The sequence below is a fragment of the Rhineura floridana genome, chromosome 11, assembly GCF_030035675.1.
Source record: "Rhineura floridana isolate rRhiFlo1 chromosome 11, rRhiFlo1.hap2, whole genome shotgun sequence".
NCBI classification, from domain to species: domain Eukaryota; kingdom Metazoa; phylum Chordata; class Lepidosauria; order Squamata; family Rhineuridae; genus Rhineura; species Rhineura floridana.
Genome location: NC_084490.1, coordinates 6,902,344 through 6,927,307, shown reverse-complemented (window position 1 = coordinate 6,927,307; position 24,964 = coordinate 6,902,344). Strand labels below are relative to the sequence as shown.

General features: G+C 42.5%; 1 pseudogene; it reads right to left on the bottom strand.

Moving 5' to 3' along the window:
* Positions 1–433: 433 nt before the first annotated feature.
* On the bottom strand, positions 434–13,373 carry LOC133366860 (vomeronasal type-2 receptor 26-like; annotated as a pseudogene).
* Positions 13,374–24,964: the final 11,591 nt, after the last annotated feature.

Here is a 24,964-nt window from a genome sequence, read left to right as displayed (position 1 = left end):
TCATGCAAGCAAATACTTACGCAACTAGTATTTGTTAAAGGAATGTGTAGCTTTAGGTAAAGTTGGAAGCCCTGCTCAGGCACTTTCCCCTTAGAAGGGTCTCTGCAATCAGCTAATTAATTATTAAGCCCACCAGCCTTCTCCATTTGCCCTTGCGGCCACTGTGGTCCAGCAATGCCCACTTGCCCCTACCCTGATGTCATATATGATGTCAGTTGTGTGGCAAATAAAACCTGGCTCAGCCAAAAGGTGGTTTGCTGACAATGCCAATCCTCTCATTGATGGTTTTTGCAACATACTGTGTAAGATATCACTTTGAAAGGGGCTTTAGCAGGGTCTCTACAATCAGCTGATTGTCAGGTCTTGGACAGCCTCTTCCATAGTACTTTGGAATGGGCTTCTTATGATCTGACTGTCAATTGATTGCCATACATTACAGAGCACTTTGCAAAACGGCCTGCAAGGCACATGCAGGGGAAAAGAGTCAGCTGACACTATTGTGACATCATTTGATTGATCAGTGGGTGGCCCCACACACCTCTCAATCTTGACCCAGGATAATGATCCCGTTCCCCACCCCTTCTCTATGAACTGGAGAGTGAACATGTCAAGCAGAGATCCTCCTCTACATATGCAGGCTTCCTGCACAGTTTAGAAGCCTGATTTTTTCCAAGTTGTAAAATAAACGGGGAGACTTCACAAGTAAAGATGCTACAAATGGATTGATCTCCATCTCATGGAAGACAACTAGGAACATGAGAGAGAGGGCAGGTTGAACACACACTCACATCCCTCTTCCTCTTCCTCCTGACTGACATCACATGGAAGAACAAATGCTTGAATATGGCAACAGTCTAAGACTCCTCTACTTGAATTTTCTCTAGAGAATATGATTCAGTTTCTGTTTTGTTTCCCACCCCCATCAGCCATGATCCTCTTTCTTTCTGAACCACAAAATAACTTGCAGAACTGCAATGACAACAGAAGAGTGTTGTTTACCAACAAGCCTATTCTCAAATCCTACCTGTGGGATCTTGTAGAGAGTTAAGATGTCTGCCATACGGAAAGAGGTATCAGAACCAAGTCCCCCAATAGCAGCTATGAGGTTTTTCTGGGGGTCACATTTGTAGTTGGGGAAAAATCTGTGTGATTTGCTGAACAAGTCCAGAGTGGAAAAGTAGGCCATCCTCGCATCAAAGTAGTTGTCATAGATGTGGAACCCGAGTGTGACATTGGGCAAGACCTTGGGATTGTCATTGATCTCATTTACAGCATATGCCAAAGCCAGTGCATGCTGGTAGAACTTTGTCAAAACCCTGAAAATACAGTTAAATTAATATGTCAGAAGTGATTACATCACAAACAAAGTACACCACAATACTTGCAACTTCTGCCTCAAACTGGTGTGCATTTTAAGGACATAATTTTATATGTTACAAATGTTTCTGAGCTGATAAAATACTCCCCTCTTAAGGTTAGGTTAGGTTGGGTTACATTTATTGAATTTATAAATTGCTTTCCATCACAAAAGTTTCAAAACTATTTACAATAATAAAATGCAGTAATAAAATACATAGGCATATGAAAATTCCTGAAGTAAAAATCGTTTTATTGTTGGTGCTGCCCAAACGCCCGGGAAAACAAAAATGTCTTTACCTAGTCCTGAAATTATGGTAATGTTAGTGTTAGGCAGGACACACTAGGGAGAGCATTTCATGGATGGGGAGTGACTACAGAAAAGGCTCGTTCTATCATCACCACCTTCTGGACCTCCTAATCAAATATATTGTATGGCATATTGTACCTTTGGGCTAACTCATTGCAACAAACACAAATGTTCTTCATTCTGTACACAGGATACATAAACACACACACGCAACCACACACTCCACTGTACAGGTTCAGAGACAGTATACCTCTGGATAATACCATTTTCTGGAGAACAAGACTGGGAGAGAACCATAGTGCTCATAAGATTTTGGTTTTCCATGGGAATCTGGATTTTTCTGTAGGGAAGAGGATGCTAGATTAAATAGACCTGCACATATCTTCTACTCACTGTTCTGACCACAGGTTGGGTTTAGGCGTTTAAACTCTAATTAAATACTGTGCAAGACCCACAAATCAGTTAGGGGCCCAGATCCAAGTTGGCCCTGGATAGTCCTGGGTTAGATTGGAGCCACTCCAAAGCAGCAGACTGAGCTCCACATTAGATCACCAAGGGGTTCATGGCTCTACTTATTAGTAATTCTTGTTTTACAGCAGTCTTTTTAAAACTGTATTTTGAATCTGATTGGCTGTTGGCATTTCTTTGTGGATCTCACTCTTTCTCTCTCAGTATTGGGGAAGTTTGCAGGGTTTTCAAGGTTCTCACCCTTTCTACTTTTTTTTTTGCTGTCTTCTTCATTTAACTGGAATCTGCTCCTATATTTCCTCTCTATTAGAAATAGCACAGATTTTGTTCCATGCAAATCTGGTGCAACTTGGAATATTAGCCTGCAGTCTTGTACCCACACACCTGCGAGTAAGCTGCATTGAACTCAATGAGGTTTATGTCTCGGTAGATGTGCATAGCATGGAGCTGTAAAATTATATCCCCACTCTTATGCTACTGTCTGAAATTAAAAGAGCTCTCATTATGGGAGAACTAGTCCTATGTGGTAGAATGTATAAGACCCAGAAAGCAATGGAGAAAGAGTGCTGCTATATTGTATCAGGCACCCTTGTGCTTTCTTTGAGTAACCGGTCACTAGGATAAACCATTCTTTGTGATCAAACTGAAGAGGAAAACCATCTATGTCCTTACGCTGGTAGCTCAAACAGCTTTGGAGAAGGGTGTTCCTTGAAAGAAACTTGGTTGAACATATTAACGATCTGAGAAGTCATCCCACCAACGAGAAGCCCACCTAGCTGGTCCCACTCATTTGGAACAGGGAAGGGATCCGTCACAGGGCAAAGTACTTTGCAAACGATGTGAGGCAGCAGAGGCAGCAAGGCCAGTATCCACAACATTGGGGCAGCAATGCTTTCCTACAGATGCATCCTGTGTCCTGCTAAAACAGATGCCCGACTGAAAGAGGTGATATTGGGTGATGCCTGCCTCTACCTGTACACCTTTTAACATCAGTATGGTTACAAAGGCATGCCTTGACGACGAAATGAGATAGCCGACACTCTGATCTGAAATCCATCCAATAATATGAAAAAGAGGAAATGAGGCAGAAATAAAACTGATAGAGCCCTGCCTGCCTCTTGCCCCCACTCCCAATTCTCCATGGCAGAGGCATTGATTTATAACAAGCATTAGGGTTGTTTTCTGGTGCTTTCTGGAAAGTTCCTGAAGCTTTGGGCTATCGATGAAATTATAGTACATTAGCTAATTGCAAGGGGAGATAATTACTTATTCCTGAATTGTAGTTCTGGTAATTAACATGTTGGCTTTTTTTATCTAAATCGAACTCAAAGAATTCTCCGTTGCCCCATACGATGGGAAGTGGGTGGTCTGTTGCAGATTTCCACAATGAGCAAACACCAAAAGGATAGTTGACCTATGGTGAAGATATCACCTTCACTGGGAACACAAAGCAGGGCTAAACTGTGAAGTGAAGGCCACTTTAAGAACATAAGAAGAGTCCTGATGAATCAGGCCAATGACCCACCTACTCCAGCATTTGGTTCTCATGGTGGCCAATCAGTTGCCTATGAGAAACCTACAAGCAGGACCCAAGCACAACATTGGTTTCCCCCTTTGGGGATTCCCAGCCACTGGTATTCAGAGACATGCTGCCTCCAACACTGGGCACAGAACATAGCCAACATGGCTAGTACCCATGGATAGTCATCTCATCCATGATTTTTTTCTAATCCTGCTTTAAAACCATCCAAGTTGATGGCAAACACTACTTCTGATCCACAACGGTGGCCATCACTGCCCAACACCACCTTTATCAAGGAAACGGGAGTAAAAATATTGGTACAGCACATTTCCCACATAGAATTAGAGCTTAGCTGGAAGTTCTCAGACAAGAATCGCCATCTCAACTTTTAGGGATGGGTAGAGCCTAATTTCTTATACAAATCTTCTGGGGAAGGGTGTGACAGCTCACTTAAGAACCCAGATAAGGGAAACCAGGTCCACTCCCCTAGTCCAATTCTGGCCCCACTGGAACTAGCTGCTTCCCCTCACCTGCGTCTTTTGATCCCCCTTAGGTTACTGATAGGTGACTGCCCAAAAAGGAGCAGTCATGTAAAGAGTGAGAGTATATGGCCAATATGCCTGCAGTAAGTGACCAAGCTTATATAGGTTCTAATGCTTTATTCAAACTTGTTAAACCCCCTATAATAACAAATTCCAGGCAGTATGGTAAAACAAAGAGAAACCTTTTATTTTTGAACCAAGAACATCTTTCAAACAAGCATGTATAGCTGGCACATAAGCATGAGGGTTATACTGCTACAGATCCAACCTTTGCCAACACACCTTCACAAAAGACTCACAAAACCTTGCTTTGACGTTATATTGATTAAAATAATTTTGGAGAAACTGCAAATGAATCAAATTAACCAAATTAAATCTGAAAGGGCAGGTGAGGCTAGAACTAAAACTGAGCAAAACAACCCTAAATTCCCCTGGCCATGACCATCAGCCAAAGGCTGTGGCCCCCCAGCCAAGGATGGGGAGGAAACTCTCCTCTCCTTGCTAGTAAAGCGTTGGGTGTTGCCTCACCCTGTGCAACTGGGCCTTGCTGTACTGGTGCTCACCCAAATGTGCAAGCCAGGTTATCAGGGCACCCTATTCCCCCCCATGCATGTAGCACTGAGAGTTCCCTAGAGGGTGCCCTTCCCCACAGGATAGACGTGCTTTCCATGCACTGCCTGACTTGCCAATGCTCCATGCCAACAGGCCAGCCACCCCCAAAAGCCAATCAAATTAGCCCCAACAGTATGGAGTAGGCAAAAGGAAAGGGAAACCACACTGTGTCTCTCCCCCAAAAATCCCACTCAGCCCCAAGCGACTAGCAAATCCCATACTGCATAAAAGGGGGAGCGAAGGGGATGCAGCAAAAGCACAAGAGAGTGAATTCAGGGGCAGAGTTGGCCTTTAAGCCCACGCTCCATCCCCACCACTGGCCTCTAGGGCACGACATGTTGTCCCCACTCCCTTGGCCCAGGAGGCACCCTCGTGAGCCTCCTTTGCGGAATGGAGGTGGAGCAGAGGTAGATATGTCCCTCCTTATTCCCTGAACTATTCTTTTAACTTCTTATTTACGCCTCTTCTTTTCAGCTTTTCTGTTCCCAGTGCGTATCTCATACCTGCCTATTCCCTTCTCTACTTCCAACCCTCCGGATACCCCCAACTCAGTTCAGCTCCCATCACAACTGAACTAGCTCTCTAACCCTACATGCCAGACCCAACTCGATCTGATCTTCACTCTGATCTAACTTGCTGTCCTAACTGACCAAACAGTCCTTTCAGGATTGGCTAATGATGGAATAGGGCGGAACCTAGGCCTGTCAATCACAGAGGGGTTTTTTTAAGTCTCAGGGACCAGGGATTACCAGGTAGTTTATCATTTTAAAATTTATTTGTTTATTTATTGCCATGACCGCACATGCCAATGGAACTCCTACCAATGACCACCCCTCATTTGTTGCTATTTTCCCCACTGTAATCCCCTCTCCCAGAGTGATGCTATCACATGATGCAGCATCATAGAAGACACAGTGAAGGAGAACAAATGGGTGCCCTCACATCTGTTGGGGCCATAACTGTAGCGCTATCACTCTTCACCTGCAGATCTCACTTGCTGGTATCACTTGGGAGGGGGTGATCCTTCACGTAACTTGGCTTAAACCATTTAGGGCTTTATTAAAATTACAACCCGTCCAATCCCAGTTCAAGACCTTGAAGCCATTCCTTGAACTAACTGAAGGTCCCGAGCTGTTTAGGGTATTATATTCTGAAAACCTTGAACTTGGCCCAGTAGCAGATTGGCAGCCAGTGCAGATCCTACAGACTAGGGTTATATTTTGGCAATAGTTTGCCCTCCAAGCAGCCTAGATGCCATGTTCTGCACTAGTTGCATCCCTTGGACCAACCTCAAGGGTAGTCCCACATAGCGTGCATTGAAGTAATACAACCTTGAGGTTCCCAATGCATGGACCATTATAGGCAATTGACACCTATTGAGGAATGGCCATAGATGTCTGACTGGCCAAAACTGGTAAAAGGAACAAACTCTTGATTGATTGTATGGAAAGGCCCCTGGTATTATCCTGCAGAAGATTAAGAAGCACATGTACTAATCATTCCTTATTCTCTACAGCAGGGGGACCACTTGCCTGTTATGATTTTCTCTGTGTAGATCACGTTGAGAGAGCCAGTGCGGTGTAGTGGTTAAGGTGTTGGACTATGACCTGGGAGACCAGGGTTCAAATCCTCACACAGCCATGAAGCTCACTGGGTGAGCTTGGGCCAGTCCCCTCTTCTCAGCCTCAGAGGACAGCAATCGTAACCCCCCTCTGAATACCGCTTACCATGAAAATCATATTTATAGGGTCGCCCATAAGTCAGAATTGACTTGAAGGCAGTCCATAGATCATGTTGAGTTTGTGCTGATAATCTCCCTTCCAGATCACAATTTGCTGCAGAAAAGTGAAGAACAGAATTTCAGGTTGGGGAACTGAGATTAACCAAAATGGGCAGATTCATCTATCCCTAGTACATAGGAGTGGCTAAAAATCCAAGAAACCAAGTAATAGGCAGATCCCAAAGAATCAAAAACCAGGCAGCCTTATGGGAGGACAGTCATTCAGCAGCCACTTGGAGGTTTTGCCGTGGGCATCACAATCCTGGATTTCCTTGAAGTCAGGGTGGGATAGGACAAGACAGGCTGTACAACAGCAGTAGCTGTAGCATGGGAGCAAGAAGGGAGGGATCCTGACAGGGGGGAAGTGGTGGTTTATTTATTATTATTTATTTATTAGATTTATTAGATTTATATCTCTGCCTTCCTCTCAGTAGGATTCCAGGGTGGCAAACGAAAGCACTAGAAGCAATCTGAAACATCATACAAACGGACTTTAAAATCTGTTACAACAAAACATCTCTAAAAACATCTTAAAAAGCAATTCCAGCACAGACCCAGACTGGGATAAGGTCTCTACTTAAAAGGCTTGTTGGAAAAGGAAGGTCTTCAGTAGGCGCTGAAAAGAAAACCAAGATGGTGTCTGTCTAATATTTAAGCAGAGGGAACTCCAAAGAGTAGGTGCCACTACAATAAAAGTCCACTTCCTACATTGTGCTGAATGGACCTCCTGATAAGATGGTATCTGCAGGTGGCCCTTGCCTGCAGAGTACAGTGATCAACTAGGTATATAAAGGGTTAGATGATCTTTCAGGTATCCTGGTCCTAAGCTGTATCGAGCTTTGTACGCCAAAACTAGAACCTTGAACTTAGTTTAAAACAAGAGTGGTCTGAATTGAATGACAAGGGAAGAACATTGAGCACTAGCTGTTGTTTTTTAATGAGAAATAGCAGAGATGGGTACAGCACAGAAGCTAACACAAGAGAGCTTTCCCAACTTTCTTCTCTCTCTAGTGAAACCCCTGCTCACTTTATCTCAAACCTCTGCCATTCTTTAAAACCACAATTTTTCTCTGTGTCTCTCAATCCCTGCTTCAATCAAACCTCTGCCATTGTTTCAAACAGTTTCTTTTCCCCATTTAGTGCCCCTCCTTTCTCACTGTATTCAAACATGGCCCTCTTCCATTCCTCATTTGCCTCATGTGAGAAAGGTAAACAATGCAAAATGTAAATGTACTGCCATCAAGTCAATTCCGATTTATGGCGACCCTATGAATAGGGTTTTCATGAGGCTGAGAGGCAGTGACTGGCCCAAGGTCACCCAGTGAGCTTCATGGCTATGTGGGGATTCGAACCCTGGTCTCCCAGGTCGTAGTCCAACACCTTAACCTATAGTACCTTCAGAAAATGTGTTCCACTCCTGATACAATGGGTGGTCTTCAACAAGAAGTTCCACATTCAATGCAGTAATTTAGAACAAATATTGTTAACAAGCAAACATATATGCACAATATCCATCAACTGAACTTAACATTTTCTCACTGAACAAGCTAAATGGCAGGATTGCTCTTAACATTCTATTCATCTTAAAGATACGGCAATCTCTCTCTCTCTCTCTCGCTCGCTCTCTCTGTGTGTGTTTGTGTGTGTGTGTGTGTGTGTGAGAGAGAGAGAGAGAGAGAGAGAGAGAGAGCGCAAAACAGGCTGCAGAATAGGAGAGAGGTGAGAAGGCATGAGAATTGAGGTAGGCTGCGTGCAAAGGGGAGTTGCACAAAAGGAGGAGGAGGCATGGGCATGGGGATGAAGATGAAAGCAGGGCTTCAAAGAAAGATTGCAGATTAGAAGCCAAGTGGCTTCAGAAATGGGCTTGGGAAGGTGAAAAGGGAACTTAGTAGTTGCATGGAGTAGGGAGCAGAAGCTCTAGGTGGTTAATGTGGAGGGAGTGGGGATTGGTGAGCAGAGTGAGCAGGGGTGCAATCCCTAGTATGTGTGTGTGTGTCAGACAAATATGTTACTTCTTTCTCCTTAGTTGCTCTCTGCTGTTCAGTTCGGGCCTCAACAAAATGATGTAGCATTTAGGGGAAAAGATGCAACCCAGTAAACAAGCACTGGAGGTTAAGATACAGAAGACCTCCACAGCCACCATGTCTTTTCCTCTTGAGCTCAGGTAGGTTGGAACAAAGGACACCCACACACTGCAAAAAGCCAGCATGCTGAATGTAATGAACTTGGCTTCATTAAAACTGTCTGGTAACTTGCGGGCCAGGAATGCCACAATGAAACTAGCAATGGCCAAGAGACCCATGTAGCCCAAGACACAATAAAACATGGCGACTGACCCTTCGTTACATTGCACGATGATTATTTCCATTATAGAGTTCATGTCTGAATGGGGGAATGGGGGAGAGGTCATCAACCACAAAGTACAAATACTAGCTTGAAGAAGAATACAGAAGAGGGCAATTGAATTGGCCAGTCTTTTCCCCATCCACTTCCTCATGTTGGACCCTGGTTTCGTAGCCATGAAAGCTATGACTACAGTGATGGTTTTGGCTAACACACAAGAAACAGCAACTGAAAAGACGATGCCAAAAGTAGTTTGTCGGAGAAGGCAGGTCACTTTCCCAGGACGCCCGAGGAATACCAACGAAGAGAGGAAACAGAGCAGGAGGGAGATGAGGAGAGTGTAGGTGAGATCTCGGTTGTTGGCTTTGACTATCGGGGTATCTCTGTGCTTAATAAAGGTTCCTAACACGAAGGCTGTGATCAGGGAAAAAGAAACAGCAACTGAAGCTAAACTGATCCCTAAAGGTTCTTCATGACAGAAAATCTATTGTTTTGGGGATGCATCCATCTCTGTCCATGTTTGAATATTGATCTTCTGGGCATTGGGAACAAAGAGCCATGTCTGAAAAATAGAAAGAAACCCATTTTGGTTGCAATTCATTTGTGACTTATGGACAATTTTCACTCTGCCTCCTCTAATTATGCAGACTTGTACCTGCTCATTTGAAGTGCATCTGTGGTAGTAAGGACTTCAGTTTTAATATCTTGATAGTTATGCTTGTGCTTCTCATGTTTATTATCACCAAAGTCATTTAGTTGGTGTGTTTATTTTAGCTGTCTTTAAATAATTTTTGACTTTATTTATTGATATTACAACTTAAAGTAGCCTTCACCAACATCTCCCATCAGGTGCAGGATGACCAATGGTCATCTGGAGGACACCTGTTTGGTTCAGTACTATCATGTGTGTTTTTTCTTAGAAGAAAGTACCACTGCGTTTAATGGACTTCTTTGTCCCAAAACAGTATGCCTAACTTTGAAAGGTTATTTCTACTTTTAGTTTCTTCAACCTTTCTTTTGCAGATCTGCGAGAAGTAGCAAATCCATGTTCACAGACACCATTCCAAATAGGGGAGGATGGTACCATGACCGACTGGACAGGTAGTTATATCCACCCAGTGGTAATTTATCCATTGGAAATTGCCATTTTCCAGAACATCCTGAATTATTCAACTTTGTACAATGGAAATATCACATACCTTTCTGGTCTGAAAACTTCCCATCAGGGCATGACACACAATCATAGCAGCAAAATTTTTGGCCTTCCTTCTTTTTCTTATAATAGCCAGGATGGCAGTGGTCATTACAGACAGAAACAGGAAGTAACTATCCATAAACAAGAAAAGTAGGAAGGGATTGAAAAGAGTCATTGTTCAAATAAATAGCTGCTCGTACATCCCATAGAGATGGGCAACTGGTGACTCATAAATAATTTGCATCTGGATCCCACAGATTACTACCACATACAGCCTCAAAGTACCCCAGATTTCTCACCTGCTTAAAAACTCTGTGCCACATGATTCGATCTTCATTAATGATGAATTCTCTTCTTTCAAGGATGCTGCGATCCACACTTCCAACTTTGACTCTCTGGAAGGAACTGTTTGGGTATGTGACCATATTCACTATGTCAAATCCTCCTTCCACTTCCCTTTTATCATTAAACAACATGGTTTCTCCTGCTGAGTTGTTAAACGAAATGCCTTTAAGAAATGAGTGGAGCTAGTTGAAAGAGGGGAAGAAGACATTTCAAAGAGATAAGAACATATGCCACCTTTGTTTTTAATTGTTTTAACTCTTTTAAACTATTGTAACCTGTCCTAGGGCCGTAGGCTGAAGGGTGGGTAGTAAATTAAAATAACAGCAACAACAACGGTGGAATTTCATACCAACATTTCATGCCAGGGGACTAATATGCAGATGACACACAGCTCTATTTCTCTTTGTCATCATACTCAGGCCATGCAGATTCTGAGCTGTCATCTGGCCTCTGTGATGGACTGGAGAAGGGTGGATAAATTGGGGATGAATCCTGATACGACAGAGGTGCTCTGGCTGAGGAGTTCCTAGGTTTATAAAATAGAGGGATGTCCTGTTCTTCATGTGGTTGCACTCCCCCAAAGGAGGAGGTACATAGCCCCACTGTGGATGTGTCTTGAGACTATATTGTCTCTGGAGACGTAAGTGTCTTCAGTGGTATGGAGTGCCTATGCCCATCTGCAGCTGATGTGCTAGGTATAACCATTCCTGGAGAGGTATAGTCTAGCCAGAGAGATCCATGTTCTGATAAGCTCCCATTTGGACTACTGTAATGTGCTCCATCTGGGGCTGCCCTTGAAGACAACTCAGAAATTACAGCTGCTGGGAAAATAGTGACCCTTCTATTGTATGACATCTCCAGTTGGAACCATAACACTCAAATTCTAAAAGAGCTGCACTGGCTGAATAGTTGCCTCCAGACTGAACTCATGGTTTTGCAAACAACATAAAAAGCTTTAGAGAACTTTGGACCTAGATGATGGAGGATTTATCTAACCATGGACTTATCTAAAGGACAGACTCTTCCTGTACAAGTCTGACTGGGAGTTCACATAATCCGTTGAAGCCCTCCTTAATATTTCTCTGCTGGGAACAGTATGGTTGGGGGAACATATAGGTGGGCTTTTTCCATGGTGGCCCTGCAGCTGTGGAACTCCCCTCCCCTTGAAAGTTGTCTGGCATCCACAACAACGACCATTAGATACCAGGTGAAAATCTGGTAGTTTGAGCTATTGGGTAATAATGTTACTAGTTGCATAAGTTTTGCACGTATGGATTGATCTTAACTGGGCCTGGCTCTTTTATCATGTTTATTATTACATGTCTGTTGGCTTAAGATGGCGTGCAAGCAGGTAAAATAAAATAAATTAATAATAAATAAGATTACAAAAGCATTTTCTGACACATTGCTTATGGAGTTACATTTAACAAATAGTAAGTCTGAAAACTGAGCTCTTTTAACACAGGACGGGGAGGGAAGCTTGGATCAAATGTGGGGAACTTTTGACCGTCCAAACTTCGCTGAACAGCAACTCCCATCAGTCCCAAAAAGCACCGTCAATGGTCAGGAATGATGGGAGTTGCAGTTCAGCAACATCTGGAGGGCCGAAGGCTCCCCACACCTGGCCCAGACCCTCCAAACATTGCTGGACTACCATCATCACTGACCATTTGGCCATTCTGCCTTTGACTAATGGGAGATGGAGTCCAACTTCTGAAGGGCAATATATTTATTTAGCTAGTTACTTATTACAATTTATGTCACACCTTTCCTCCCAAATGAATCCAGGGTGGCAAAGAGCAACAAGTTAAAGCAATGCAAGTTAAAGCACTACCATTTAAAATCAAAGAAGAAGAAATGAAAACAATAAAAAGCTATCTAAGTCCATTAAAAAAATAGAACATATAAAGAAGACTACCACCCCAATCAAACTATAGGAGGTAATACGAACCCACAAAATAATGTGGGTGAATAATGTGTACAATACCATTTCATTGATTATTAATTTACAGATAAGCCACTAAATGTAACTGCATCTTGTAATGATCTACATATTAAAATAAAATAATAATTTAAAAAGTTGGAGACATTACCTGCCAAGGCTGCAGATCCTGAAGTTCAACTCTTCCATTGTTCCCCTTTGCTCTGTGCTGGGATCTAGATGAGTACATGGAATGCAAAGCATGAGCCACAGCATGGACAGCGTTGTAGATACTGTAGCTGTGGCCAGTCATGCCCATTTCAAACAGAGATCCAGGAAGACTGTCTAGCTTCTCCTCCCCAGTGCAACTTCCATTTGCCTTTGTTGGCATCCCAGGATTACGAAATGAACAGTCAAATGCCTGTTCCCAGAAATCACTGATGAAACCATCTCCTTTATTCCAGTAAGGACTTATGGTCTGAATAAATGCATTGAAGCCTAGTGGATCTTTTGAGTGAATTGTGAAGGAAATGGCACCGTCGAAAAACTGAAAATCCCAGGTTCTTTGAATGCCTGTTGACATGAAATCTATCTGTGTTGTCAAAATCCATACCTTTGCAAATGCTGGGTCGTTTGTATTTGCAATACCTGCAAAAAACATAACAGTTCTCAGCAATGTAAGGCTCAGGTTTTCTCCATATAGAATGAAAGTCCCAGCTTTCTTACCCTTATCAATGAAATGAGCATATATATCAGAGGTAACTTCATAACAAGTAGTGAAGTCATACCTATGTGCTTGTTGTGGGAGTTTTTGTATGAAGGCTGCACATATTTCATTCCGGGAAAAGTACTGTTCCAGGGTCTGCACGAAATGTTCTCCACTGTTATCGTTCACAACAAAAAGCCCCACCCATGTCCATCCAAAATGCCGAAGCAGCCGGACAATCCCCATATATTGAAGGGCTTCGTTGGGGACCATGCGGTAAAAGGAAGGGACCTGATTTGGATCATTCTCTTCTGGATGAAATGAGCCATACATGAGCTAAAAGAAAATGTACAGACAGAGACAGATAAGGAGCAGGGCATTCATGCAAGCAAATACTTACGCAACTAGTATTTGTTAAAGGAATGTGTAGCTTTAGGTAAAGTTGGAAGCCCTGCTCAGGCACTTTCCCCTTAGAAGGGTCTCTGCAATCAGCTAATTGTCAGGTCTTGGACAGCCTCATGCATAGAACTTTGGAAGGAGCTTATATACAAACTGATAGTCAATTGTTTGCCATACCTTACAGAGCACTTTGCAAAGCCACCTGATGCCACTGTGACATTACTTGATTGACACACTTCTCAAACTTGGCCCAGAATAATGATCCAGTTCCCCACCCCTCCTCTATGCTTTGGAGGATGAATATGTAGAGCTGTGATCCTCCACTACACATGGAGGCTTCATGCATAACTTAGAAGCCTGGTTTTCCCAAGTTCTAAAATGCATGGGGATTTAATTTCTGGTTTGTTTCCCACCCTCCATCAGTCATCACCCTCTTTCCTTCTGAACCACAAAATAACTCCATGGCAATGGCAACAGAAGAGTGTCGTTTCCTCACCTGCCCATTCACAGATCCTACCTGTGGGATCTTGTAGAGAGTTAAGATGTCTGCCATACGGAAGGAAGTATCTGAAACAAGTCCCCCAATAGCAGCTATGAGGTTTTTCTGGGGGTCACATTTGTAGTTGGGGAAAAATCTGTGCGATTTGCTGAACAAGTCCAGAGTGGTAAAGTAGGCCATCCTCGCATCAAAATAGTTGTCATAGATGTGGAACCCGAGTGTGACAGTGGGCAAGACCTTGGGATTCTCATTGATCTCATTTACAGCAAATGCCAAAGCCAGTGCATGCTGGTAGAACTTCATCAAAACCCTACAAATACAGTTAATTTAATATGTCAGAAGCTCTTCTACATGTGCAGAAAACTGTTATACCACAGCACCGGTCATTTCTGTTTCTAACCTATGGGGATTTGAAGGAAATACTTTTATTTGTTACAAATGTTCCTGAGCTGATAAAACACTTCCTTCTTCAGGTTAAGCAACCTTATTTAACAGATAAACTGCTACACACACATACACACACACACACACACAAGTCCTCAAATAATTGACTTGATTTACAAGAACTGAGAGCTTAGTGAGGGTAAAAACATTCTATCGTTGGTGCTGCCCAAATGCTCAAGAAAAAATAATATTTGCCTGGGACCGAAATAATGGCAATGTTGATGTCAGGCAGGCCTCCCTAATTCCACAGATGAGGAACTCCTACAGAAAGGGCCCATTCATTCATCCTTCCCCTCTGGACCTACCTACCAATCAAATATATGGTGTATAGCATTTTGACACACCTAACCATGTCCCTTTCTTATCCTCCATGCTCAGTTTTTACAAGGAAAATGGGTCTTCGTTCTTCACTTAGCCTATACACAGTAAACACACTCGCCTCACACTTCACTTCAGGCTTCAGAGTAAATGATCTCTGGCTCGTGAATCTTGTGCCACAATAATTTGTTTCTAATTTGAAGGCTATAATGACTGAGGCTATAATGATGGAGGAATATATACACACATATACATATAGCCAGCATCATTCTGGTTCCACAAATAAAGCCCTTCTGAGCATTCCGTCTTCAAAGCTCTGTAACAGCCATCATGGAAACAATCTCAGTTCATTTTTATCAGAGCAACTTTGGCAAAAGCAAAAGCCCAAGTGTTTTGCCACATAAATAAGATCTCTGTAAATCACAGAAACATATATACTGTATAAATGTGAGGGTTTTTTTCCCCTACAGCCGTCAGAATACAAACATTTGTGGCCAGTCAATAAAGCTCATTGGCAGGACATAGCAGGATGCATAAAATGAACACCTTTGCACAGCATATAATTATTAATGCCCGGGATCTGCTGCCACCAACTTGTGGTGGTTACTCTCTAGATCATACGCTTTTAAAAAGATTAGACAGATTCATGAAGGATGAATCATCTCTCATCAGGACCAGGAGCAGTATACTCTGGATAATACCAGTTGTTGGGGAACAAGAGTGGGAGAGGACTATTGTGCTCATATGCTTTTAGTTTTCCATACGAATCTGGTTGGCCAGTGAAGGAAAGAGAATACTGGACTAGACAGACTTGCAGGTGCCTCCTACTCTCCCCGCTACGGGTAGGGGAGAAACTCCATTTAGTTAGCATTTAAAGTTGAGTCTATCAAATTCACACTTTCCACAATGAAGTGAGAATGGAAACAGACATCCTTGGGAATCTAGACTTATCCTGAAGCAGTCTACAACAAGAATAAAACTGCATACAAAAATGTGCTTATTCAGAGAAATTCAGAGTAAAATGTTGAAGAATTTTCAGAGGGACTTCTTTTTTTAAAAAAAAAATCACAACTTGCTGTAGAAATGTGGAGAACCGAATTTAAGATGGGGGGGGGGAAATGAGAACCAGAGAGAACAGACCTGAAGGTCCTTCCATCCCTACTCTTCACCCTCCCAGTCACGTGTTTAATCAGGGCTGAAAACCTTAATTAAACACTGTGCAAGAACCCAAAATCAATTTGGAGCCTCGATCTGGGTCAGCTCTGGATCATCCTAGGTCAGATCAGGGGCATACAGAGCCCTAGTTATTAGTAGCTGTTATTTTAAAACAATATTTTAAAAAAATATGTTTTGAATCTGATTGTTTGAATGTTTTCATGGGCAGAGCTCGTAAAAGTTACTTTTTTGAACTACAGCTTCCATCAGCCCAATCCAGTGGCAATGCTGGCTGGGGCTGATGGGAGTTGTAGTTTAAAAAGTAACTTTCCCAAGTTCTGTAATCATGGGCATCTCTCTCTCTCTCTCTCTCTCTCTCTCTCTCTCTCTCTCTCTCTTTTTCCTCTCAGTTTTCCCCATTTCCACACCTTTTGTTAAGTGTGATAGTATTGAATTGTGAGGATGCTTTCCCCCAATCTCTTCTTCATTTACCTTAGTATCTGAATCAGTTCCCAATATAACCTCTCTGTTAGAAAAAAAAGACAGATGTGGCCACATGCAAATGTGGGATAACTTTGAATCAGAACCTGCAATCCTGTACCCACGTAACTGGGAGCAAGCCCCATTGAACTCAGTGGGGTTTATGTCTTGGTAGACATGCACAGCATGTAGCTGTAAAATTGTATCCCCACTCCTATGCTACTGTCTAATGCAATAATATGAAAAAGAGCAATTGCGAAAGTGTGCTCCTATATTGAACCTAGCACACTTTCGCTTTCTTTGAGTATCTGTCACTAGTAGAAACAATCCTTTGTGATCCGACTGAGCTAAGAAGACATAAAGAGGAAAAATATATGTATTTCCTTACGCTGGTAGTTGAAACAGCTTTGGAGAAGGGTGTTCATTTAAAGAAATTTGACTGTACATATCAACGATCTGAGAAGTCATGCCACCAATGACTAGATCACCTGATTGGTACCACTCATTTGGAACAGGGAAAGAATTGGTCACAGGACAAAGTATTTTGCAAACGATGCAAGGAAGCAGCAGTGCCAGTACCCACAACATTTGGGCAGCTATGGTTTCCTATAGATGCATCATGTGTTCCTCTTAAATGGCTGCCCGACTTAAAGAGGTAACATTGGGTGATGCCTGGCTCTACCTATACACCTTTTAGCATCAACATGGTTGTAAATGCATGTCCAGACAACTAGACGAGGTTGCCAAAGCCCTGATTTAAAATCCACCCAATAATATGAATAAGAGCAAATGAGACAGAAATAAAACTGACAGAGCCCTGCCTGCCTCTTGCCCCCACTCCCAATTCTCCATGGCAGAGGTGTTGATTTATAAGCACATCAGGCTTGTTTTTTGGTGCTTTCTGGAAAGTTCCTGAAGCTTTGGACCATTGATGAAATTATAGTGCATTAGATAATTGCAAGGGGAGATAACTGCTTATTCCTGAGTTGTAGTTCTGGTAACAAACAGGTTGGTTATTTTTTCCCCCAGATGGAACTCAAAGAATCCTCTGTTGCCTGATAGGATGTGGTGATCTGTTCCAGATTTTTACAGTGAGCAAACACCAAAAATATAGTTAAGAGCTATGGTGAAGATGATACACTGACTCGGGACACAAAGCAGGTCTTGTGGACTGAAAGACACTATAAAAACATAAGAAGAGTCCTGCTGGATCAGACAAATGATCCACCTAGTCCTACCTTATTTATTTATTAGATTTATATCCCACTCTTTCTCCCAGTAGAGCCCAGGGCAGTGTTCTGTTCTCACAATGGCCAGTCACATGCCTATGGGAAACCCACAGGCAGGACCTGATCACAAGAGTGTCTCCTCATTTTGAGATTCCCAGCTACAGGCATTCAGAGGCAGTGTCTCTGACACAGAGCTTGGAAAAGTTACTTTTTGAACTACAACTCCCATCAGCCCAATCCAGTGGCCATGCTGGCTGGGGCTGATGGGAGTTGTAGTTCAAATGTAACTTTTTCAAGCTCTGGTTCGGGCCTAGCAAGACTCTCAGGGTGTGTGTCTTAAGACTGTCAGTGGCTATTAGCCACAAAGTCTATGTTCTATCTCCACTGTTGGAGGCAGTATACCTCTGAATATCAGTTGCCGGGAATTGATGAAAGTGGGGAGAGTGCTGTTTCTCTAAGGTCTTGCTAGTAAGTTTCCCATTGGAACCTGTTTGGCCACTGTAATAACAGGATGCTGAATCAGAGATGGCTTTGGCTTGATCCAGCAGGGTTCTACTTAGGTAGTGTATTTTGCTAGGAAAAGATGAAATGGGGATGTTGGCATTGTACCATCCAGCAGAGCTTGGAAAAGTTACCTTTTTGAACTACAACTCCCATCAGCCCAATCCAGTGGCCATGCTGGCTGGGGCTGATGGGAGTTGTAGTTCAAAAAAGTAACTTTTCCAAGCTCTGCTCTGACAGCTGAGGTAGAACATAGTAATTGTGCCTAGCAGTCATTGATGACTTCATCTTCCATGATTTTTTCTAATCCACTTTTAAATCTATCCATGCTGGTGGCCTTCACTACTTCTGATCCTGTTTGGTGGCCATCACTCCCCAACACCATCTTTATCAAGGGAATTGGACTTAAAAAAGGGAAAGAAATCTTAGTATGAGACATTTGCCACATAGAATTAGAATTTTGCTGAATGAGAATGTTTAGGGATGGGCAAAAACTAAAATTCTCATATAAATCTTCTGGAGAGGAGTTTATTTTCAGGGGCCAGAGATTAACAAGCAGCTTGTCATTTTATGTGTTTATGGATTTCCCCCCCATCACACATCACACAATAGAGCTCCTGCCAATGGCCATCCTTATTTGCTGCTATTTTGCCACCACAATGCTCCAGCCACTGCCACCTTGGAATGATATCGTTGAAGAGGCAGTGAAGATGGGTGTCTACATCTGCAGGGGCCACCATTTCCCGCTACCACCATTTTGCCCTATAATTGAATTTTTCTGGATGGTATAAAAAAAGAATCATAACACAAAATACAACACAAGACAGATTAAGCAACCGAATGAAACGCAGATAGGTTTTCAAACTTTTTTTATAAAAAGACAAAACATCAAAATACAGTAAAAAAGAAGTTTAATAAATAGTCTTTTCTTGGTGCTGAAAAGAATGCTATCGAAGTGCCTGGTAAGGGCTTACTAGGAGAGTATACCATAACAGTGGTGCTATCACGGAGAATGACCTCCCTCTCGTAGTCACCTGCAGATCTCACCTGGTGATGTCACTTGAAGAAAGACCTCTGCTGTAGAGATGTGAAGGCCCAGAAAAAAATGGGAATATTGGAAAAGAACCAATTTTTGGGTTTGTTTGTTGTTTAAATTGAAAGAACAACAAAAAGGGTTTTCCCCAAATTTTCCACTTTTTTGCCAGGCCTTCACATTTCTACCCTGGTAATGACCTCAAGGCCTCTGTAAGGATATATGGAAAGAGTTGAGCCTTCAAGTAACTTGGCCTAAGCCTTTTAGGGGTCTATTGAAATTACATCCGACAGTTTGATTTTGGCTTAGAAACCGAGTCAGTGTAAATGACAAAGTGCTGGCATAATATGTTCAAGACATTCTGTCCCAGTTTACAAACTGTCAGCCATCCTTTGAACTAACTGTTCTTGCACTCGGGTCCTGCTTGCAGGCTTCCCCCAGGCACCTGGTTGGCCACTGTGAGAACAGGATGCTGGACTAGATGGGCTACTGGCCTGATCCAGCAGGCTCTTCTTATGTTCTTATGTTAACTGAAGGCCCTGAATTATTTAGGGCATTATATGTTCAAATATTTGAACTTGGCCCAGTGGCAGATTGGCAGCCAGTGTATATCACACAAAGTGCTACATTTTGGAAATAGTTTGTCCCTACAAGCAGCTTAGATTCCATGTTTATTTTTATTTATTTATTTATTTATTCATTCAATTTGTATCCCACCCTTCCTCCCAGCAGGAGCCCAGGGCAGCAAACAAAGCACTAAAACACTCTAAAACATCATAAAAACAGGTCTTAAAATACATTAAAACAAAACAGCATTAAAAACATTTTTTAAAAAAGCTTTTAAAAAGGGTCAAAACATTATTAAAAACATATTAAACAATTCTGACACAGATGCAGACTGGGATAGGTCTCAACTTAACAGGCTTGTTGAAAGAAGAAAGTTCTGCACTAGCTGCAGCCACTGGACCAACCTCAAGGGTAGACCTACATAGACAACATTTCAGTCATTTAACCTTGAGGTCCCCAGTGCATGAACAACTGTGGTCAAGTTATTCCAATCCAGGAATGGCTGTAGCTCTCTTATCAGACGAAGCTGGTAAAAGGCACCTCCAGCCACTAAGGCTACCTTCAATAACAGAGCTGGACGTAGCAGCACTCCTGGACCATTCACCTACTCTTTCAGGGAGAGTGTAACCACATAAAGAGCAGGCAACTGACTGACTTCCCAGACCTGGGTCCACTACCCCACAGAGTCTCCATCTTGCCACAATTTAGGCTCAATTTAGAGACAAGTTTCTCTTAGCATTCAAGAAACAGAGGTCAAACAGGATCATCTAGGTCTGTTCCAACATTTAAACCATAACTATCCATCCATCCTTTTATTTAAGATGCTAAAGATGGGAAATCCAACAGGGAGCTTTTTATCATTGCTGAATAACTGTCTGTATATCTTACTTAAGGATATTTTCCAGACAGGGAAAAACACTTGAGGAGGGCTTGACCAGACTGGTGATAGGTGTGGCCTGCAGAGATTCCTAAGGCCCAGACAGAGAGATCAGGAGGATTTCATCTGGCTCCGGAGCATGAGATTCCCTGCTCTCTTTTATCTCAGGCTGAATATAAATGACAACAAATGTTCATATTGTGGATTAATAAATCAATAGTTTCTCAAAAAACACCACCACCATAAGTCCACTGTGGTCTCCCGTTTTCAAAATAAGCCATGCTGTAAGGTCCTCCAGATTTTGTTGGACTCCAACTCCCATCAGCCCCAGCCAACATGACCAATGGACATGGATAATGGCAGTTGGAATCCAGAAACAACAACTGGGGGGCCACAGATTCCCCATGCATTGTTTAAACCCATCATTTCCATCTTGTTGCTCTGCACAGATAACATATTTTGCCATCTTGATGGGTTTGGTAAGCACAATCAAAAGCTCCATTTGGATGTTCAAAACACACACAGTGACAATTGCATGAGGGAGAAGGGCAGGTTTCTGGCTCAAAGGTACAGCCTATGTGCATTTGGGAGGCTGCAGACATGCCTTAAACCCACGGATGGCCTTTGGGAGGGGCGAATGGAGTTGCAATGCAAGGGTCATGATGAAGAAGCATGGCCTTGCTCCTCACCCTCATGCAATCATTGTCTTCTCATTTTGAATGCCTGAATAGCACAAAAAGAGATTCACCACCTTTTTTGTTCTGGTGTATACATACTCTTTTGCGCAAAGACTAGAAAGATATAGAATCTTGCCAAAGCTGTTTCCATTAATCAAAAGTAGGATGAGTATACACAACAAACATCATTATCCTGCTTTCAAACTTCCATCAAACCTTTATTTATTATTGAGAAATCCATGCTAACTAAAGTAAGGAACAAACCCTTGACTGATTGGATGGAAAGGCCCCTAGTGTTATCCTTCAGAAGATTAAGAAACATACACACACTAATCATTCTTCATTCTCAACAGCAAGGGGAAGCAGTTACGTTCCACAATTTTCCCTCCGTAGATCATGTTGAGTTTACACTGTTTCAATAACCTTGCCTCCCTTTTTCATGTGTCCTCCTACACAATGACTTATATAATTTCCCTATAGTTTTCCCGGGTTGGATGGTGACCACTTAATGTGGTGGGGCAGCTGAGCCAGAAAACAGTTTGCATGTTGCATTTGGAACTGCGGTCATTGCTTCAGAGTGAGTTCACAGCTGAGCCTGAACCCAGGCATTTGCTATCCTAATCCAATGTTATCCAGGTATGAAAATAATCATGCCATCTTTGATCATGAGCAGGAAAGAAGTGGTTGGTGTGTGTGAAACCCAGAAGGGTAGCTTGTACAAGTTCTGACTACGGAGCCAATTGTAACCAGCCATGCACCTGGGCCTGCCAAAAACTTGACAATCCGCCTCTTTATGCAGCATTGTCAGGCAAATGGAAAGGGAAACATGTGGCCCCACTCTGTTGAGCCTTCTAAAATGGCTGAGGCCTGCATTGAGCTTGATGGAACAAAGCTTGTGCAGGCCTCTTCTCTTCATCAAAAGATTTCAGGGTGGTGTACAAAAATGTCATTAAATACTAATTCACAAACATCATATATACATCTATAACCCCCAACAAATAAACAAAAAATACCACAAGACAAAACCAAAGAAAGGGTATTGCTGTGCGTCACCCCAATCTCGGAGTGGTGAAAGATCTCCAGGGGTCCCTGCGCTTGGCTAAGGTTTGGTTTCCTTGGAAAGAAGGTCAGTGGGGACTGTGGTGTCTTTTAGGAAATACGTTTTTTTATTTACACACATTACAACCTGAGCTTAATATAAAGGGGTTCAAAGTATTAGCAGTACAATAGAGCTTTTCCATCAGGCTTACAGGAGGCATTCTAAAGCCATGGTGCAGGGAGCCAGCCTCTCTGCGTGTCTCCAGTTCCCAGCCTTCCTACCACATATATAGTAGGAGGGCGCCACACAACGTGCTCGCCAGGAGGCCTTGTGGCTTCAGCAGCAAAGATGTGTTTTCTTTCCATGTTAAAATTGATTCATCCGTGAGCTGTTTCATCGCCTCTGCTGAGCGACTAGCTGCCCTTGCCCTCTCCAGCAGCCACCATGCTGACAGGCTACCTGCTTCCATTCCAGCTGGTCATGATAAGAACTGTAATTTAAGAACTGCTGCCTGAGCGTGCTTTTTTCTTTGTTCTTCCCTGTCCCTTCTCCCTCATGTGTCGTGCATTTTACATTGTTAGCCTAAGAGCAGTTATTTAACTTTTGTAAATTGTATTTTGTAAATTGTATTGTTTTATTGATGTATTTTATATTGTATTTATATTTGTGTTTTTTGAAAGCTGCCTTGAGGGCCTTTGGCCGAATGGCGGGGTATAAGCAAACAAACTAACTAACAGCAACAGCAACAACAATATAGTATATAACAAATCTTTCCAATATCTGGCTATTCCGAACCGAGGTTTTATCAACCTATATTATGTCTCTGGAGGAAAGGCTCATGCAAATCCTGCCAGAAGTCTGGGTTGGTGGGAAGTGTCCATCATCAAAAGGACAACCCCTCTCAAATATAGGATCCTAATTTTCTCCCCAGTCCAAAGGATCATCTTTCCTGCCTAGGACATTATAATCAACAAGAAAATCAGAAATATTTTTGCAAACATTATGGAATTTCTGCTGTTCTTTATTTTGGTGGCCACTCCAAGATGTAAGTGTGCATTCAATGGGGGGAAAATTGGTTTGGATTATGAACTGCTTATATGAAATATGATATTCATTGCAATGTTTTGTTTTCCCCAAGGGGCCTTCTCTGATATTCAACTTGAACTATCTGGGCCAGGAATTGTGAGACCTGGAGAGAATCTCAGCTTAGTCTGCAAGGTGAAAGGTTTCTCCATCGCAACCAATGGCTATGGCTGGAATTGGATTCGCCAAGCTCCTGGGAAAGGTCTAGAATGGATTGCATGGGGCACATTACATGCGGGCAATTTATATGCCCCATCCCTTCAGACCCGTGCAACCATGCCTTTGGACACCTCCAAGAATGAGTTTTCCCTTCAGCTGAACTGTCTGAAAGCTGTTGACTCAGCTGTGTACTATTGTATTCGAGACTATAAGCGCACAGTGATTTCCATCAATACAAATACTAATAGTAACAACCATTACATTTCATGTAATCTACAATAGGCAATTACACCAAGAAGCAACATATTAGTTTTATTAAAAAAAAAAAATCAACAGACACGGTTACTGCATAAAATAAGTCAAATGGGCTGCCAATGAAAAGCAATCATTTACTAATTGGGTGTATTTCTCTCCTTGTCCTCTAAGGAGCTTAAGCTGGCATAAATACGAGTTGTCTCACTGTTATCCTTGCAACCACTTCCTGAGGCAAGAACGCAGGGAGATAGGAAGCTCTTTGCACTGAGTCAGACCCATTGGTCCATCTAAGTTAGTATTGTCTACAATGTCCAGCTGCAGCTTTCCCAAGTTTCAGACAAGGTCGTCTCCCAGTCCTACCTGGAGATGCCAGGGATTGAACCTGGGACCTTCTGCATGCAAGGCACTGAACGATGGCCCTTCCCTCTAACTGATTTGACCTTGAGCCACTTGAGGAGTGTCATACAAATGGCAGAGACATCTCCACCACCTTACTTTCAATATCTCATTAACAAAAAACAAGATTAGTACATTTACACATATATACATACACATGGAAAGTCTGGGGGGAAGGGAAGGATCAGGTTTTCTTTTGAGTATGATTGTTTGTATTTATTATTGAAAATGCACAAATAAAACTATATATATATATAAACAAGCCTCATGGGACCTCTCATCTCTTGACTCAAGCAATAATGAAGGCCAACTTCTCTTAGCTCATTTCTGCTCCTCTGACTATCGAACCCAGCCAAGTGAGAGGCTATTCATTACAAAAACAGGGTCAAAATGTAGTCACCTAATCCAATCCCATGTCCAAAATGGAATTCCACCTTCCTACCAGCTCCCCAGGGATCAGACCAAAGGGCCCAAGCAACAAATAGGTACAAAAAATTTCAATGGATCAATATAGGCCCAGATGACTCAAACATTCAAGACATGCCACAGGTACCTCAAAGGACAGCAAAAATATATTCTACATCGTGTGCAAACTTCATGCAAACCTTTTCCCTTCATGCAAATTTGTCCCTAGTTTCTTATCAGTGGATGTTTCTTGCACATGTGCATTTCCATCATAGCCTTACACCACCACCACCATCATCATTAAAATGAGTTTGTTCTTGATGCTCCTCGCCTTGCTGGCTGCTCCCA